Below are 21,240 nucleotides of genomic sequence, written 5' to 3' on the forward strand. Positions count from 1 at the left end.
ACCTCTTTTAAGTCCATGAAGTCGTGAGATCGAATCTCGGTTGAAGTAGTTTGCTACCAAGATTTGTCCCATGTAATTTAGACAAATATATAAAGTAAATATTGAAATAAATTTGTAGGATTTTAGACCTCTTTCATATTTTCGGATTTTGAACGCCTTTCATTATGGTTTTTTTTAGGCCGTTATTGTGCTCATCACATCTTCATGATGTACCAATGCCTTGTAACGGCTAACGTAGATCGTAGTCAATTTCTCAAAAAACAGTGACTTCATCCTAATAAGACGAGATATTTTGATCTTTTCAGTCAAGAGAAAGACTAAAGTACCCTTTGTCGTATTCACCACGTAGGCAAACAGGCCAACCAAAAATCATCAAGAAAGTACTTTTATCATTTTTGATATTTATTTGGTTATAAGCATTGGCTTTTCTAAAAAGTATCTACGGATCCTTATACATGACGCATTTCAAACATTAAATTGCGGATTATGGAATGTTTAGACCTCTTTAGACATTTTTCTTGCCTGAAAATCAATTGGGAAGAACTCTAGTTGATTATCTTTTAAGAAAGAGACAAAAGAAAACACTTAAAATCTGATACTATGGAAATGCTTATAGCAACATCATTTCTTTAATGCAATGTTCTCTCGTCAAAAAAAAAAAAAAAAGTTCAATAACATAATCTCACCACCTTTCTATTTTTTTTGGCCAAATAGTATGTACATATATATAGGGTTGGGAAATTGGAAACCCGTGACCGATCCTAACCGTCATGTCCATGAGGACCCGTCAATCGAAAGAAGACCGGATCGGGCTTACCCAGCCCGAGAACTCGGGTTAAAATTGTCGGGACTCGGGTAAGACCTTATACTCAACTCCCAACCCGTTATACCCGTTCGAGAACCCGCCTTATGACTACTCGAAACCCGTCCGCTCTAGGATTCGTTGGATCCATTGATCCCTTATTTCAGCCATAATACTTAGAGTTAGACTATATGACCTAGTTTTATTGATTCTTCGGTTCTTTCTAGGGCATTTTAGAGTTCAGAAAGAGATTATTCTACAGAGAAGGAGAGGAAGGGAGGGAGGCAGGAAGACTAAATCTTCATTAACCTTCTAGGGTACTTTACAGTTTTGACTTTTACTTTCCGAAGAGAATACCCTTGCTTCATTAACTCAATGTCTAGAAGAAGATAAAAAGGAGTCCTGATCTCACCATTACCTGACAAATACTTAAAAAATATGATAGCAAAATTTGATGATTTTCACTAAAGATAGTAAAATGCGGACAGGAAGAAATAAAATATAGATTTAAAGGGATCTACCAAACCCATAGATCCTCATTAGTGATCACCACCATTATGGAGTAATATATAATTTATTTAAGTGAGACTTTTACTTCTTTTTTTGTTGCAAAAGTGAAACCAGTACTCGCTAAACTATGAAGTAATGTGGCATACATTTACTGTTTTACTCGATTGCTTTAACTAAAGAACTAAAGAAAAAGAAAATAGAAATGAATAAGACGTACAAGTGAAAAATCTATATAATAAAACAGAAGGAAAAACGATGACTGAGACAAACATCTTTTTTTAATAAATGATATTGTCTAGAAGTCCTTCCCAAAATTTAAAATATAGTCCTTTTCAGAAATAAAATAACCTATTTTAAAAAAGGGTTATTTCCCTAATAGCCCATAACTTTGTGACCAGCTTCCTGCCTAGCTCCTAACTTTATCAAAAATTCCCAGATGGCTTCTTTTTTCAGTTACCGTTAACTTTCCGTTAACCAGTCATCAACTCTCTCTCCTCCATCTCATCGCCTCTCTCTCTCACCTCATCTTTTCGCCACCTCATCGTCTTCTCCGGCAAGGTCGCCATAGTGTATGGACTTCTAAATCTGTAAAGAGGGGCGCCTTTATAAATTATCATTTAAACCTAAAAAACCTAAAACCCAAATCGTATTCTTCTCCAGCCGACATGCTCCCTCTCTCTCTAGATTTCCATCACAATCAACCCTAAAAACCCCAATTTCTTGATGAATCTTCACCTGTAATATGAGATGACTACTTGTTAAGAAGAAATGAAAGGATTTCGTAAAGATCTGAGAAGAAACAGTGAAGAAAAATGAAGATTAAACCAGAAAAATGAAAAACAAATGAAAGTAAGTATCCTAAATTGATTTCGAGCGAAATTTCGATTGATTTCGAGCGAAATCTTACACGAAACTTATGTATGTGTGTTTCTGTATACCTATATTGAAAAACCGAAAAGTTTCGGTCATTTCGACCGAAACTTTTCGACATTTCATTCCTTGGTTAAAACTAAAAAAGAAAACTTAATATTCTTTAAAAGAAGGAAAAATGTTAAATTTTATTAATTGAATTCAGTACCTAAAACTGATAGGGAACTCCTTGTATAATATTAAAGTTCTAAGTTTCCTAATCCGAAACAACTTCAAATTAGAAAACCTGTCAAAGAAACGAATTTGAAAAATCTCACAAAAACATAAAACAAACAAGAAATAGAATATTTCAACAACAAAAAAAACAAGAAATAGAAATAATCATAAAGCAGTCTTTTTGATGGCCTATACGGTAAAATTGACTGCAAAAGTGGTCTACTCACGGTGCAAGCGAGGGTTCTTGAGCGGAACACCGTTTACATCTATTTTCTGAATTTCACATGATTCTGAATTTGACAACTTTAGTCATAATCATTTTACCATATTTCCTTTATTTTTAGTTGCGTCAATTTGTTCTATATACTTATTAGCTACTCCTCTGCATCGTTAGTTAATTTTCTCGTTGCCATGTTTAGAATACAATAATAAAATTGACTAAAAGTATTAATGATAAAAAAAAACCACACGAAATGTACTAAAAGTACTCCTTGTTGTGCCCATGAGAGAATTTAGCAAAACAAAATAACGAATAGCGAATATTATAACTGATATACCATAAAGCAATGATCTTTGTAACGATTGTGACAACTGTATTAAAACAACAAAAATGGATTTTTGCAAAGGAGCAAAGTAAAATTACCATGTTACATTTTACTTGAGCATTTATTTAAAGAAAATGGAAGTACGAAGTCTGTTTTTTATCATTTATACTGCTACAAAATCACTTCAACACATTAGCAATGTCCCCTTGTCTACAATAGAAAGTGGTGTTGAGTTCATTTTATTTAAGTTAACATTTTTTTAACCAACTTGTATTTGTTTAATTAAGTCATACTTAAAGACTTAAAGTGTCTGATGTACTTAATCATTTTCTTTTCTTTTGGTAAGTATTATATTGTTTTCTTAAGGGATCTAATGGCAGTGGTTGAATAAAGTGACTTCAAAGAATTCTTAGTACAGATTTTCATGTGGAACTACTGAACAAGATCAAACTTTATTTAGTAATTTAGCCTTAATAACTGCCACATTAGAGCTAGTGAGAGAAACTAGTTTGATTTCCTTGTGTTTTGGGTGTTTTTTATTCACCCACAAAAAAAAAAAAACTATACAAGAACTCAAGAAGAGATCACCCTTAGTCCCTTATATGTAAAAACAATACAAAATTAAAAATAAAAATAAAAATATTATAAATATGATTTTAGGTTGAAACTAATACATATTATTAAGTATAGTGATTAGTACTACTAACTACTAAGACCTTTAAATTGACCAAGTGGGTTGAAATCTTGAGTTACAAATTAAACTTGAAATAGGTCTATGTCTTATTTTTTTTTTTTTTTTGTTGATTGCTGGAAAAAAAAAAACTCATGAATTCCACTTTGGTTGGGCATTACATATATCTATGTCTTTCTATTGCAATGTTTCAAAAGAAAAAGATTTATATGGTTATATCGTTTGAGCAACAAATGCAGAACCTTTTAGGTTACAACTTGTTTTTCTTTAACAACAAGTATAAAATTTACGCTAAAAGAAACTTTTCATGAAATCTCCAATTGCGAGTTCCTCATTTTAAGGTTTTGCTTCTAAAATCTTGGCTAAGAAACTATTTTTCGAGAAGTAGTAGTATATCAAGTGGGCGTCAAGAGTCCACCACCACTACCTCCGAGTGTAGTGGTTGGATACCATTTGTGCAATGCAAAAGTTAATAGTTCAATCCAACTAAAATGTAAAATCAAAAATTTATTGAACATGAATATAAACAAATAATTTTATTGGACTTTAGGTTGGCCAAGAAATATTTATAATTAATCATGACGATAGAACTAAGGAAACAATACTAAAATGGAAGTTAATACATTAAGATTGTAGAGAACAATTACATATGAAGTTCTTGAGTTCATACTCAACTTACTAGAGAGACCCTTGTTACACAATCAAGAACCCTAGAACCCAAGAAATTCTCTACATACATAATTCACCATTATTAATTTCCCTTTTTCAAATCTTAGATCTAAACTTTCTTGCTTCCTCAAAGTTGATCCTCCTTTCCCACTTATGAACAACCATAATCAAGATGATGAAGATTGATTTCATGCATTAATCAGTATTGAAACATATCTGCAGAAGCCATTATGGGTTGATTCTGATATAGTGATGAACTCCATGGATCCATCATAAACCCATCATTCATATTATCTTGATGAAGAAGATTAGTAGTTTCATAACCCATGTTGTTGACATTCAAGTACTGGATGATTTCATTCAGAGATTGTAATCTATTACTTAATTCTCCCATTTGAGCTCTCAAAATTGAATTTTCAGATTCAAAATTCAAGTAATTTTGAGTTGTTATATTCAAACTATTAAGGATTTCATTGTTCTCTTTTCTCAACTGATTAATTTGAGCTGTTAAATCATCCAAATGCTTTTGTTTTCTCATCCTTGATCTCCTTGCTGATTCTCTGTTGGATATCATTCTCTTCTGTTTCTTCTCATCAATTATAACTAGGGTTTGATCTTCATAACCAGTTGAACCAGAAGAAGTTCCACTTGAGGAAGCCATTAGATTAGAAGATTAAAAAAAAAACCAGAAACCAAAAACAAAACAAAAAGCACTTTTCTGGCTTAAATAGACGCAGGACCCAGAATCTAATTTGATAAGATAATAATTCTAGAGAGAGAAACTAGGGTTTTTAAAGGATCAAAATTTGGGAAGTTGATTCATGAAAACACATAGAACCAGTAAAGGAAGCAAACAGAGAAAGATTGAACTAAATGGGTCCTGCGTCTAAGTGTGGAATTTATCATAAACCCAGAAAGAAGGATTTCACTAAGAATTGGAGACATGAATCTCAAACGTCAATAGACAATTACAAGGCATCAAGATTAAGATATGTTTGGTTTTGAAATTAAAACAAACAAAAGAAAACCAGAGATTTCAGATCTGAAAATTAGAACCAACCCTGATAGAGAAAGAATTGGTTCTTGTGCTTTAACCCTCTGCAAGAAAGAAAGAAGGAACGCCAAACTTCAGATCTAGAAAAGGATGAAAAGATAGAACTCAGAAGAGAGGGAAAATCCCAAATTTTGTAATGGGGAAGACAAGAGAATTGGAAGAGGTTTTTGATAGAATAAGGATGGAGATTTATAGAATCAAAAAGGCAATTTTCAAAAAATAAAATAATCAAGAAAATTATGGACCACTCTTTACTCTTCAAAAATGATAGACAGAGAAGATCACAAGGAAAAGTAGAAAAAGGTAAAGTACAATGTAGTATTTGGAGACCATTAAAAGAAAAGATATGTACTTTTACTCTTTTAGAGCATTCCAATGCAACACCCAATCTTAGAAACTTGGAGTGTCACATATGATTTTTAGAGTTTTTCCTTAAAAAATCTCTCCAATGCAACACTCTATTTGGATCTCTAAGATGACATGTCGAGGGTAGAATAGAGATATCTCAATAGTACACTCTATTTCTAGAGTGTCTTCTTCTTAAGATATCTCTAATTTTCCAACTCATCAATATTTAATTTTGGCTGCGGCTTTGGGGAATAGAGAAAATTCTCCGGGTAATAAATTTTCGAAGGAATCCAGATTTTTTCGAAAGTTCTCCGGGAATAAATTTTTATGGGGAAACAGAATACATTTTTTTGAAAGTTCTCCTCCATCTCATCTGTTCTCTCTGCCACTTCATCTTCTCGCCACCTCATCATCTCCTCCGGCGAAAGTCGTTGTCCGACCAATTTTCCGGCCGGCAACCTTCAAACATAAAAAAAAAAAAAAAAAAAAAAATTTGTATTTTCTCTCTCCTCTCTCTTTCTAATTTTTTTTTTAAAATTTTCTCTCTCTCTAGAACAAATCTAGAGAGAGGGTTTTTTTTTATGTTTAAAGGTCGCCGACCGGAAAATTGGTCGGTCAGCGACCTTCGCCGGAGAAGATGATGAGATGGCGTGAAGATGAGGTGGTAGAGAGAGGTGATGAGATGGAGGAGCCTTCTAAAATTTATTTTATTTTGAACTCCCAAAATTAGAAGCCCCTTAGCAATAAAAAGAAACATAAAAGTCAATCTTATTTGACTAATTTTAAGAAAAGTCTTTATTCCCCAGAGAATTTTTTTTATTCCCCAAAGCCGCGGTCTTAATTTTTCAACCAATAGAAATTGAGTCTTCTATATTTTCTAAATAACTAATTATTTATTTACAAAAATAACTATGCCACATGAGTAAATAAGATAAGTTTAGAGTTTTGCATTGGAAACACAAAAAAATTAAGGATCTCTATTGTCGCCACCTAGGAGTGAAAATCTCAATTGAAACTTTACACATAGGATGAATAGAGATTTTTTTGAGTTTTACATGATTTTTCGAGTTTTTTTTCCTTACAATTAAAACTTTCTCCAATGCAACACTCTATTTGGATCTCTAAGATGACGTGTCGAGGATGGAAAAGAGATATCTCAAGAGGACAATCTATTTCAAGAGTGTCCTCTTGAGATATCTCTAATTGTCCAACTCATCAGTAATTGATTATCAACCAATAGAGGTTTTCTATATTTTCTAAATAACTAATTATATATTTGCAAAAATAAATGTGTCACACAAGTAAATAAGAAAAGTTTAGAGTTTTGCATTGGAGCCAAAAAAAATTGAGGATTTCTATTTTCTTCACCTAAGATGAGAATCTCAATTGGAACTTGACAGATAGAATAAATAAAGATTTTTTGAGTTTTGCATTGGAGATGCTCTTAGTAATTGGATATCTCTTTGTAAACTAATTCAAAATTCTAATTTTTGTTATCTTGCATCCTTGAAGTTCCAAATAAAAGGTTGAGAAAGAGTAATGAAAAGGAAAAGTAGGAGATTGGGACCGGCTCAAACATTTTTAAGTCCTAAAGTCAACTTGAAAATAAGGGCTTTTTTCAGGTATAAGCAAAAATACTTTATGTTGTTTGACAGTGAATTAGAAGTTTTAACTGTTCATCACACGAATCGATTTCGTAACCATTAGGCTATAGATTGAATTTTATCAATAAACTAGTTAAAGTTGTAAGTATTTGAACGAGACATGCCTATTAAATTCCAAAGGAGATGCCTTTGAATATGTTGCGGTTTAAAACAACCGCTTCGATTGTTTTTTCCGGATCACCTCTCTAGGAGACACAAAAGAGAAAGATATAGACAAACCAAGTGTGGAAGAGGGAGAGAACCAATCAATAGAAATTTTATCGCCTTAGTTATGATGGATGGCTAGATAGGGAGAATTTAGTGGGCAGTGGGCTTGTAGCCCTCTAAGTACTTTTTTTGATGAAATTAAAGAGCAAGTATAAAATGCAAGTATAAAATGATTTTAAAATCTTTTGAATGATTTTAAAATCTTTTGAATGATTTTAAAATCAATTAAGTAATTAAAGAGCAAGTATAAAATGCAGAGCTTTTGAGCTCTCTTAATAGGTTAATTTGATCTCCATATACCAGACACCTAGAAATAGAGAGAAATGAGGCATCTGAAAGAAACTTCAACAACCATCCGTTTAAATCCTGCTGGCATTTTCAACAAAAAAAATCCTGCTGGCAAACATGTACAGTATTTAATATTTTAATTAGAAAATTAATGGGGAGTATTAAAATTCTTTTTTGTCTGTTATTTTTTTAATAGCTACGAATTATTATTATTATTATATTAGTTACAAAATAGGGTTGTTTTGTTTACTCTTGGTCGGCGGTCAGCCACATACATGAGCTGCAACATTAACTCCCTCCCAAAAACCTAACACATACAGTTATTAGGTTGATTCCAATTGGGTCTTGACTCTTGAGACTATGACCAACTCAAAATTATCTGAACTCTACAGATGGTAGGTCTTTTGATAGTCCCAAATCGTTTGTGACACTATCGGGAAGTTATACTATAGACGTACGTTCCAATTTAGCAAGTGTTGAAATTTTTTGAGTGGAGTTCGCGGAATTTTCGTAAAAAAACAAAGTTCTGCGGCTGTAAATTATGACCTGAAGTTTCTAAAGTAAAGACAATATCGACGGCGGTTAGAAATTGAGGCGTTGCAATGATATTAGAGTCGTCCTTAGCTCTTGGTGGAGGTAGAAGATTGTGATATGATCAAATTTTTGGTTGTTGATTTCTCGTGAAATTAGAGTTAATCTATATGTCTACCTATAATAGCCAAGTATTGTGATTAGACTAACACAAGCATATTTCATGTAAAGTAGTCGAATATACCATTTTTGAGTTGGATTGGGTGGTGAACCATTAATTTCAAGATAATAAAGAACTCAGACCTTATACTCTTTGTATTGGTTCTTTTTTTTTTGTTGAAAGCATTTGTGTTGGTTCTTGGTTAGAAATCATAACCTAACTTTTTCTAACCAATTAGTGTCACATGTCCCACCCATGATCAAGTGTATTGTCACCATAAATTTAAAGCGTTGATCCGTACGAATTGTGTTAATTAGACTGGAGACTGAATTACTTTTAAATACTAAATTTCATCTTTAAATCGTCTTTGTTTCAAAATTAATTATTGTGATTAGTGTTTGGTATCTATTTAACATGTTGTCGTTAGTGTTTGCTATCAGGGATGGACTGCCACTGAACAAGTGGTGGTGTGCTTGTAGTTCAGATCAAAATAAAAAAATGGTCAGTTCTTAAACTTCAATTGTAACATCATTATGAGGTAGGGGTCGGAATCGGATCAGGTCACTAGAGCTTATTCTCTTATCTGGTTGGGCAGATGGAGTTATGAAATTCTATGTCCATTAAAGTCATCGGACGGGTTATTCTTAAAATTGTATTGTCTAAAATTCGTCGAGGCTCATCAAATCTTTCAAATTTATTGGGTATCAGAACGTCGGTAATGATGTTTAAAAGTGGATTTCAGAATATCACTCTGGTGATGAAGAATCAATAAACCAAATCACAATGAACGAGCAATTCACTCAAATCACAACGAAAGAGCAGTTCACTCAGATTAACTCAAATCACAATGAAAGAGCAATTCATGCATTCGAGTTTTAGATCTATGTGGGGCTCTAACAGAGACGAATTTCAGCTTCTCAAATTTTTCCCCAACCCTAACCACGAGGCATCCAAGTAAGTTTATGTGCTAGCGGTACTTCTATTTTTTTTTCTTTAGAATTAAAGGTTAAGGTTTTTTTAGGTTGGTCTCTTATCAACACAACCTATTTGTGAATCACTACTAAATATACATAAAGAAACAATTTGGTGTTAGGCCCCTCTTGGGCCGAAACAAGAAAAACTGCAAAGGATGATTGATGGAGGTCCCAAATGATGTCCTATATAGAAATTCTATTCGTCTGAATAAAAACTTCATATGAACTTCTGATGAAAAACGTCACCCATCACTATATCAACGAACAACCTGACGAAAGATGATATTCTTAAATCGAACCGAAGAACATATCTTTATTAAGGGTATCTATAAAATTCTTCCTGAAGTTGAGAGAAGATTGATTAATTCATTGGGTATATATAGATACATGGAGTGCAGAGATCTCTCTGTATTGTTACATAAGATAACTTGAAATCTAAACCAAAACTAATCTAACCTAATATCTCTCTGTATTGTTACATAAGATAACCAAAACTAATCTAACCTAATTTAATTTGAATAAGTCAAATAATGAAATACAATTATAACAGTTTAGATACAATCTTCATCCCATCCGTTCGCCAAGATTCAGTTGTGATGACATGGAGAAAATCATGCGCCACTCTTGCATTATGTAGTCCCAATATCCCCCCTCAAGTTGGAGCGGGGGAAATATCTTGAACGCCCAACTTGCTAGTAAAATGAGTAAATTGCGCAACCCCAAGGGGTTTAGTAAAAATATCTGCAATTTGATTAGCAGATGTGATGTATCGAGTTTCAATTAAGTTAGAGTTGATATGCTCTCGAATGAAATGACAGTCAAGTTCAATGTGTTTTGTTCTTTCATGAAAAATTGGATTGCCTGCAATGTGCATTGCAGCTTGACTATCACAAAAGACCTTAACTAGATCAAGGAAAGGAATACGAAGATCATCAAATAAGTATTTCAACCACTGTATTTCAGCAGTCAGATTCGCTAGAGCACGATATTCTGCTTCTGCGGAAGAACGAGAAATGGTAGGTTGTTTCTTAGATTTCCAAGAGATGGGACTATCACCAAGGATTGTAAAATAACCCGTCGTAGATCTACGAGTTGTGGGACAGCCTGCCCAATCAGCATCTGTATATCCACGGAGATGTAAGGAACTAGTAGCGGATAATAAAATACCATGGCCTATGGTTCCTTTGAGATATCGTAAAATACGAAGGGCAGCATCATGATGAGCAGTGTGTGGTGCCTGCATAAATTGGCTTAATGTATTGACGGCATATGTAATATCAGGACGAGTAACCGTTAAATATAAAAGACGCCCAATGAGCCTTCGATACGGGCTCGGATCGGGTAAAGGATTTCCATCTGTTGGTCGCAACTTAAGATGTTGCTCCATGGGAAAAGATATAGGTTTTGCAACGGTGAGACCCGAATCTTTTAAAATGTCTAAAATATATTTTCTTTGACATAAGAAAATGCCCTTGGCATATCGAGAGACCTCGATCCCGAGAAAATATTTCAATTGCCCCAAATTTTTAATAGAAAATCGATTTGCAAGATTTTCTTTGAGATTTGTGATGGCATCGGCGTTGTTGCCAGTAATGATTATGTCATCGACATAAACAAGAACGAAAAGAGATACAGAACCTTTATGATAGGTGAAAAGAGAATAATCGGCTAAGGATTGTTTAAATCCTTCATCAAGGAGTGCAGTAGAAAATTTTGCGAACCACTGTCTTGATGCTTGTTTTAAGCCATATAAAGATTTATGAAGACGACATACCCGGTTATCACCAGATTTAGCAAATCCAGGAGGGATCTTCATATATACTTCTTCATTGAGGTCCCCTTGAAGGAACGCATTATTGACGTCCATTTGATGGAGATGCCATTCTTTGATAGCGGCAAGTGAAAGGAGCACTCTTACTGTGACCAATTTTGCAACCGGAGCGAAAGTATCATGGTAATCTATACCTTCTACTTGAGTATAACCTTTCGCCACGAGACGAGCTTTGTATCTCTCAATGGAGCCATCAGGCTTATATTTGATCTTATATAGCCACTTACATCCAATTGCTGACTTATTTGGAGGTAAGGTTGTTAATGACCATGTATTATTGGATTCAAGTGCAGAAACTTCTTTTGCCATGGCTTCTTGCCATTCTTGGGATTTCATTGCTTGTTTGAAGGATGTGGGTTCCTCTGTACCTAGAACATTAGTCAGAAAAATTTTATGAGTAGGAGAAAATTGATCAAAAGAAATAAAATGATTTAAAGGGTATTTAGGACCCTCCATGATTGATGTTGTCATAGGAGAACATATATAATCCTTATATTTGACAGGGGGATGACAATTTCGTGTTGGTCGAGATCGTGGAACAACCGTAGTGGGTAAATTAATATTCTCATTACTAGAATTTGAATTGGAGGATGCGGCAGGACTCTCACTGTTTGAAATGTTTCCAGAACTGGAATGTGGAGATGATGTGAGATCCTTAGAGATAGGGGAGTCATGACCACTAATAGGTGACATATCATTTTCTACATGAGGAGAATTCTGGTTTGAAGTATCCAAAAATTTGGAAGCACCTGAGACATCTAAAGAGTGTGATGATGTCGTGGGAATGGGAGAATCAACATATTGATGATTTTCGGAATCCATAAATGGGTGAAACTCAATTGATGTGGTGGGAGTTGGTGATTTTATATCGTGATATGGAAATGTATTCTCATGAAAAGTGACATCGCGCGAGGTGTAAATTTTCTTTGTTTCTATGTCAAAAATATTATACCCCTTCTTTCCGTATGGATAACCAACGAAGATACCCGGTTTAGCACGGGCATCAAATTTATTTTTAATAGTAGTATTACGGCCGAAACAGAGACAACCAAATACTCTTAAATATGAATAATCAGGAATCGATCCAAAAAGAGCTTCATGAGGAGATTTATCACCTAAGATCGGTGTAGGCATTTTATTTATAAGAAAAGTTGCCGTTAAAATGCACTCGCCCCAGAATTCGAGTGGTAAATTAGATTGAAATATTAAAGCACGAGCAACGTTTAATAAATGTCTATGTTTCCGCTCCACAACACCATTTTGTTGTGGCGTGGAAGGACAACTTCTTTGGTGCAAAATTCCATTTTTAGTGAACCAAGATTGTAGTTCTTTTGATAAGAATTCGCTACCATTGTCGGACCGAAACTTTTGAATTGGAGAGAGGAAAAGATTTCCTAAACCAGATGAGATATTTTTGATCTGGTAATGATATTGATTAACGACAAAATTAAAGAAATAATCAAGGAATTTAAAAGTTTCAGATTTTGTTTGCATAAGGTACACCCAAGTACACCTTGTAAAATCGTCAACTATAGTAAAAAAGAAACGCGAGCCATTAAGTGAAGTAATGGAAAATGGTCCCCATATATCGCAATGAACCAATTGAAATGGAATCGAACTTTTATTAGAACTTGAAACATATTGCAATTTGGACTGTTTTGCCATAGGACAAATATCACATGGATGATTCGACGATGAAGAAATATAAGAAATATTATTCTCTAAAAAATGAAAACGACGTAAACTAGGGTGGCCTAAGCGCCAATGCCATTTATCATATGACTTATTTGTAGAAAACGATAAAGCTAAAGATGATGCACCTAAGTGGTAGAGTCCATTAACACATTCAGCCCGACCAATCACCTCCTTCGTCGACGGGACCTGGAAAATACAAGAAACAGAAGAAAAGAGAGCAAGACAAGAAAGTTTACTAGTCAATTTACTTACTGAGATTAAATTGAACTTGAATGAAGGGATATGATAAACATTATCTATCTTAAGAGTAGGAGAGAATACTATTGTTCCAATATGTTTTACTAATGAGATACTGCCATCAGGTAGTTCAACTGATAAAAATGGAGGTGCTTGTCGATATGTTGTGAAAGCAGACAATGAAAAGCTTACATGTTGAGATGCACCACTATCTACTATCCAAGTAAAGGATGTAAAATTTAATATTTTACCTGCTAAATGAGTAGGTTCCATGTTTAGACCATTTTGTCCAATGAGATTGATGATTCTGTTATATTGGTCTTGAGTGAGAGGAGGAGGAATGACTTCGGCATGTTGCTCGAGTGGTGCTATTAATGCAGTACCAGTTTTGGGTTTGGGATAACTATGTATTTTAAAACACGTCTCTTCAGTATGACCAACTTTATTGCAATTTTTGCAAAATGGCCTTGGACGTTTGTGAGTATTGTGATGATAACCCGATGAACCAGATCCATGGTTATTGTTATGATTTCCAGATGAACCAAACCCATGCCTTTTTGGTCCTCTTTGAACATTAAGTGTTGCAGCCTCAACAGTGGTGGATATTGAGTATGAATTGATCTCTTGTTGTTTTTCTTCTTGTCGAACAAGATTATAAATCCTAGTCGTTGATGGGAAAGGGTCCATCAAGAGAATTTGACTTCGGATATTCGAATACCGATCATGGAGTCCTTGTAAGAACTCCATTGCACGGTCTTGATTGTGTCGTTCGACAATGACTTTTCCTGCACCACAAATACATGTTTCTTGTGGAAGGATCGAATCGAGTTCGTCCCATAAAGATTTTAGACGCGTGAAATAATTAGAAATGTCACTACCTTCCTGCTTGAGACTTGATATTGAGTGTTTCAGTTGATATACCTTGGGTGCATTCGATTGAGTGAACCTATCACGAAGGTCGATTCAGATTTCGTGTGCACTTTCTGCATAAAGAACACTTGAGCGAATATCAGATCCTATTGAGTTAAGGATCCAACTACTTACCAGATCATTGCAACGCTTCCAACTTCGATATTCATCGGGAGAGGTCGGTTTGACAATTGATCCATCAACAAACCCCATCTTGTCTTTAGCACTTAACGCCATAGTTATGCCTCGAACCCAAGTTCCATAGTTGTCGCCTGTTAACAAAGGAGAAATGAGAACTGAACTTGGGTTGTCAGAAGGGTGAACAACATAAGGTTCATTCATCGTAGGTGGGAGATTAGCACTGGTTTGAGAGGAGTCGGCCATAGGGAAAGTGATAATAGGTTTTAGGCTCTGTTACCATATAAAATTCTTCCTCAAGTTTTGAGAAGATTGATTAATTCATTGGGTATATATAGATACATGGAGTGCAGAGATCTCTCTGTATTGTTACATAAGATAACTTAAAATCTAAACCAAAACTAATCTAACCTAATATCTCTCTGTATTGTTACATAAGATAACCAAAACTAATCTAACCTAATTTAATTTGAATAAGTCAAATAATGAAATACAATTATAACAGTTTAGATACAATCTTCATCCCATCCGTTCGCCAAGATTCAGTTGTGATGACATGGAGAAAATCATGCGCCACTCTTGCATTATGTAGTCCCAATAGTATCTATCTACTGTCTTTGCATCAAAACCTAGACTTTGGAATCCCACCCACATCCTTGCTTGTTCAGAGAGAAGACCCAGGCCTAGAAAGAATGACAGGTTCTTCCGTACTAGCGAATGGTTGGGATGAGGCATGAATAGTAGACTACTCACTAGAACGACCGCCTTACTTAACTTAATAGGGCGGTAGATCCGGGAAGCGGGTTCTTCTGGATTGCTAGCGTGATCGGATAAGGCAGCGGAGATTCTTCCAACTACTTCGCGCTCAGAGGCGGGCTCGTAGGGTTGAGTGTGAAGCAAAATTCAAACTTCATTTTCAAACCATACCGATTCTCCTCTTTTACACTTGCCCCTTAATTGGGTCTCGTTTCAAAAAGAAGAAAACAAAACTCACCTCCACAACCGCCATTATATATGTATATTACTGTGAAGGCGTGAGCGTCCTAACTCTTAAGGTCCCCCAACCAAGATATAAGTAAAATACTATTTGACTCGAGATTCTTGTCTACGCATATTGTGAAGGATGATATGACATGTTCGGATTTGAAAATCAGTATACTACATCAGTTTTCAGTCCATGATGGGGAAAAAATTTCGGGTCAAGCAGCATCGTTGAAGATGTAAATCTCTATTTGAAGGACTACAATGGAAAAAAAAACATATGAATGTAACTATGCCCTCGATGTTGAACCATTGGTTTCTTTTTCAGGCTTTAACCAAATATTAGAAGAATTATTTTAGAAACTAGGTCAACAAGATACACTGATACAGTAGGGCTTAAACTCTTCAGATAGCCACGAAAAACAAAAGTAACTAATGAAGTGGATTGTACACACCATGGCTTGATATAGACCTACCGTGCAATGACTCCCTAGAACCGACAGATGCATTCTATCTAGATAAATAGTCCACAATAGTCGTGTGGACTATTTATCTAGTAAATATGGTCGTCCCTACTTTTGGAGCTGATTACGGGCTGAATGGTGATGCAATCGGCCCCAATTGGTTAGTCATTTTCTTCCACATGATTTTGATCTGATCAATTGGAGCGGATCACATCACCATTCGGCTCGTGGTCGGCTCTAAATGTTGGGCCAACCAGTATTTTTGTAATAAGAAAACAAATCACTCAAATCACAGTGCAATTTCTAAGAGAAATTTTGTACTCATTATAGACCTATTGGATTTATTGGACTTCCTTTATTCATATTCGACAGCATTTTCTCTAATTAAACATATTGTCTTTTTGTTTCTCTTTCAACAATTTCTGGCTCTTTCTCTTATCCAATCTATACAGCTAACTTAAGGTAAAATAAATGGATTTTGAGAGGCACAATACCATATAAACTTTTTTGAGTGCACATCACTCTCAAAGATCTTGATGTACTTTTGAAAAATAATTGATATGACAGAGAACCGAAAGAGTGGGAGGAGTTCACTTTCGTTACCTGCAAACTTCAACTTTAATGTCGTATTTTCACCGGAATCATTTTTTCAACAAAAAAAAAAAAAGAAAATCTACACTTATCATTTATGTGGATACCACCTAAGCCTAAGGTGTACTTTCGTCATAAATTTCTCTATGTTTACCGCTTCTCCCTCTAGTTTCTAGGACAACATCTTAGGTGGTAGACTCCATCTCTAAAACTTCGAGAAGGAAATTTTTAGTAAACCATCTCTAACGGTCATACTCATCAAATTTTAGTTTTAGGTGGTAGACCAGTGGATCCTGGATCATTTTCATGTATATGGGTTCTCCTGTACTATAATAGAATGATTGAAGTCTGTCTTGGTGCACGTTATTAGCACATGAGATTGTATAAGGATGATTGGATGAATGCTTTTAAACTTTGATTGGCGCGGATAATGAGTCCACATTTAGTGAGGTAGTGACTAAATCCTGGGAGACAGGCATGTTGATCGAGATCCAGCCCTAGAAGATCAAAATGGGGTTCAAAGCTAGTTGCCGCTCGAAAGAGAAGTTGCAACAGAGGAAAGACAATGTTGTATTGGTTCATGAAATCTCTTCATACCGATCTCTCGATTACAATGAGTTATGTTCTCCCTGAACAGGACGGAAACTAATGGGCAAACAGCATCTCCTTTTCATTGCTCTTCACCAATGGGTAAGCTACTAAGCTGACTCCACCAATTCTTGATTCAAGCCAGGGCATTTCAACCCTCTTGTCAATACTCAGGTTCTCATTGTCTTAGCAAAGAAAGCGGAGGCCGAGGCACAAGATCTCAGTCCCACCAAGCTAGGATTGTTCCAATAGCCAGGCTTTAGATTACTGGGTTTGAAGGTGAGAGCAAGAGATGGGGAATAAGGGTTTGAACAAAACTGGTCAAACAGATTCGATCCTATCACTGTCTAATATGTGACGGGGGAAATGGGAAGTTCTAGGAGACTTTTACCATCCCACATCCCACTAAACGCACCTCCGCTGAAATTGAAGTTTCACCCGAACTCCTCACATGTTCCAAAACTTCCTAATCATTGGTGAACACTGGCTTTGGAAATCCTTGGATTTGATAGATGGATAAGTGAAAAATCACAGGGGACAAAACATATCTATGTTTGAACTCCTTTTATATGAATGGAATTGGCCGCTTTAAAGGGGTCTTCCATCCTAGTCGGGGGAGAAATTACCAAACCTCTAGCATTCCCTCACTCTTGGGCCAATGAGTTTTTTATTTGAGAGAGAAAAAAGACTATGCTTTCTCCATATAGAATATGAATGATAAGTAATGATAGCATGATACTTCAAGTTCAATATTTTTTCTTCGCATTTCACAACGTGGGGTGAGCTGAAAAACGAGCTATTCTATTGATACAACTATAATTATACAACATATTTGTTTTGTGTCGTTCAGATTATTTCCAACAAGTTTCTGAATTACAAGAGAAATAAATATGGATGGGGTGGAAAAACCGTGTCCATGAAAAATGAATCTTGTAGTAAAATGGTTGTAATTGAGTTGTATGAATGTGAAAAAATAATATTAGGTAAATAGTTTTGAGAGCCCATTTGGATTTAGAGGTGCCTGTATAACATTCCCCAACTTTTTTATCTTCAAAATTCAAATAAAAGGAAGGAGAATTTTGGCAGCACCAACTCTTTGAACTTCGGTGTCAGTATCACCCTAAAGATTGTTGGTGATATGTGTCTGTTTGTTCCGACTCTATTACAAGAATTTTGAAGCTCTGTGTTTATTGAATTTAAAATGTAAAAAAAACAACTTTATTATTTTACTATAAAATTCCACAATAAAAGATATTGTGACATTTCATTTCGTACAACATTTTCAAATGGATCATTTTTTATCCGAGTAGAAAATGAAGGTCTTGCATCAAATCAAAGAGGGAAAGAACCCTACTTTATTCTTTGAATCAGGCACCATTAGACCAATTGATTTGATTATATAAAGATTGGAATGAGATGCTCCTCTAAACTCAAAGGAGAGTGAATAGTTGCATAGTTCAACCTTGTAGTAGTGTCCCTCTTTTTCTACCACTTGTTCATCACAAATAATAAACCATACTTTTCTTTTTCAAATCCTACCTTTTAACTTTGTTTGTGGATAGATGAATAAGATTTTAAATAATTGAACTTACTTTGTGGGGCTTAAAAGAAAGGGAAGAAAAAGAGTTAGATATACCCAAGAACATAAGTAAGCCATAATCCATGAAATATGGATTAGTTAGATGAAGATGCCCTAAAAGTGGCAATCTATTGTGTTAGAATTAGGTGGTATTGACTTTTAATACCAATTTAATTCCATTTTTTTGCTTCCCAAGTGACTTTCTGATGTAGATTGTTGCGGAAGCGTAAAAGTAATGGAATCCACCATTATAACAATGATAAAATACGTAAATAAACTGATAAAATACGTAAATAAACTGATAAAGTAAAGAACAAAACGATAAACCTGATTAATAATAAACTCGATTGATAATATTCTCTGATCTGGTTAACAAAGACAGACTAGACTTCTCTTATATAGAGATTGTACTTTCCTAGATAGACTCAAATAAGGAAATAAGATAACTACTAATAATACTTTCCTTGATTGCTAAGACTCATAATTATGGAAACCCTAAATACTTAATTATAGAAACTACGCTAATGTAGCTTCTTGACCGTGAGGCCCACTATCACCATGGCCGTGAGGCCCAATAGGAAGATGGTCTCCATCATACTCCCCCGCTGCGGAACAACTTGCCCCCAAGTTGGTGTTGTCATAAAGCGGATCGTCCAAGTAATGAGGATATATATCAGCGATGTTGAAGGTAACTTCGGCGACGAGTTTGAAGGCAATCCTTAGTTCCCACTTTTCACGAAAATTGCCGAAAATCCGAAGAAGAAAAATATTGACAATATCACCAATTATAATGTGAAACATATATTGCCAAGATACTCGCAAAAGCAATACCAACGTAGATACGTCTAGTAAATTGCGACATCGCCCGTCGTCTTTTAGTTTGACGAAAAAGGTCACATATACAACCTGTCTTGTTCTTGGAACAACAATGGATGGCCATGAAGATTGGTTTGTATGATTCTTTGAAGTTGAAAGCCATGAAGAAATCAATGGAGGAGAAAGTATTTTATGATTCGACACAACTAATTCGTCTCCCGGAATCATATATGGATCAAACAACTTATTCGAGCTTGTGTTAGTCAGTTGAATTTCTTCTTCTTGATCTGGCTCATCGAAATTTTCTTCCTCCATTATTGAAAAACTAGGATTTTTTTTATCAAAAACCTCTCCTTCAATAATATTAACCATGGTAGTCGAAGGAATTTCGGATAATAATTTGTTCGATTGGATTTGAGATTCTATAAAAGATAAGTATTCATGTAAAGGGAGAAAAGCATATCGAAAAATACTTTTCACTTTATTCCAATCATCTACGAACGATTTTCCTTCATTAACGAGTCTCCATTGCATCTCGTTGTATTTTTCATACACTCTTGTAGACAAGTGTTGTTCAAGAATAAAAGCCTTATCTTCATCACGAACCTCTTGGTTTATAAACCAATCTTCCATCTGTTGAATCCAAAAATCTATATGATATTGATAATCAAACATAGGAATTTTGGAATCGACATTAATTTTGTTTTGATCTTTTCGATCAACATAGAGTTGTTGTGCATCTCTTAAAGGATCCCAACCTAAACGCGGAAGATTATTCCAACATTCAAGATGAGAAGTATTTAAAAAAAAATTATCTGTTCCCAGATTCTTAAAGCTCTGATACCAGCTGATGTAGATTGTTGCGGAAGCGTAAAAGTAATGGAATCCACCATTATAACAATGATAAAATACGTAAATAAACTGATAAAATACGTAAATAAACTGATAAAGTAAAGAACAAAACGATAAACCTGATTAATAATAAACTCGATTGATAATATTCTCTGATCTGGTTAACAAAGACAGACTAGACTTCTCTTATATAGAGATTGTACTTTCCTAGATAGACTCAAATAAGGAAATAAGATAACTACTAATAATACTTTCCTTGATTGCTAAGACTCATAATTATGGAAACCCTAAATACTTAATTATAGAAACTACGCTAATGTAGCTTCTTGACCGTGAGGCCCACTATCACCATGGCCGTGAGGCCCAATAGGAAGATGGTCTCCATCACTTTCCCTATAATAACTACTCTGCACTATTTGTATCTTCTCTCTCTACATAATTACTCATTCAACATTTAGATTAAAAAAAGTACTACTAAAATTGTGTAAACAAGTAGATTGAGTTAACTAAAATTTCTTTAGGATCCCAATGGTGTCTCTATCACCTAAAAACCAAAGATGGTATCTGAAACGTGGCTTACCAAGAGCAAAATAGGCACACATTATTGGAGGGGTGGGGTTCAAGGAAACAAAAAGCAAGATGACCCAAAATGAGAGAAAGCTAAAGAGGGGTCAAAGGTAGTGTGACATGGCACTATGGCAGTTCCTTAGAGGTTAAGAAATGTGAAGAAAGTGAGAAAGTTTAACCTAATTTTGGTCATTCATACAAAAAACTAACCAATACTATTATGTTCCCCCAAGTTTTGTTCACAACAGTTGGGAGATTGGATTGAGTTCTTACTCATTTACTAAGACTAGCAAATATTATCTTTACTTCCTTCTTTTTTATTGTGATAAGATATATCTAAACTTGCAAATTCCATAATTGATAGACTAGTCAATATGTCAAAACATACAAATCACATATATAATGGGTGTACACTTGCAAGTATATATATTGTGTGACCGAATAACCTCTGTATAATTCTCTT

At 34.8% G+C, this 21,240-nt stretch overlaps 1 pseudogene; it reads right to left on the reverse strand.

The window, feature by feature from the left end:
- Nucleotides 1-4,239: 4,239 nt before the first annotated feature.
- LOC147545212 (bZIP transcription factor 44 pseudogene) lies at nucleotides 4,240-5,523 on the reverse strand (annotated as a pseudogene).
- Nucleotides 5,524-21,240: the final 15,717 nt, after the last annotated feature.

Source organism: Eschscholzia californica, unplaced genomic scaffold (genome assembly GCF_041429995.1).
Source record: "Eschscholzia californica isolate CP2 unplaced genomic scaffold, dmEscCali1.0.p SCAF_4, whole genome shotgun sequence".
In the NCBI taxonomy this organism is placed as follows: Eukaryota; Viridiplantae; Streptophyta; class Magnoliopsida; order Ranunculales; family Papaveraceae; genus Eschscholzia; species Eschscholzia californica.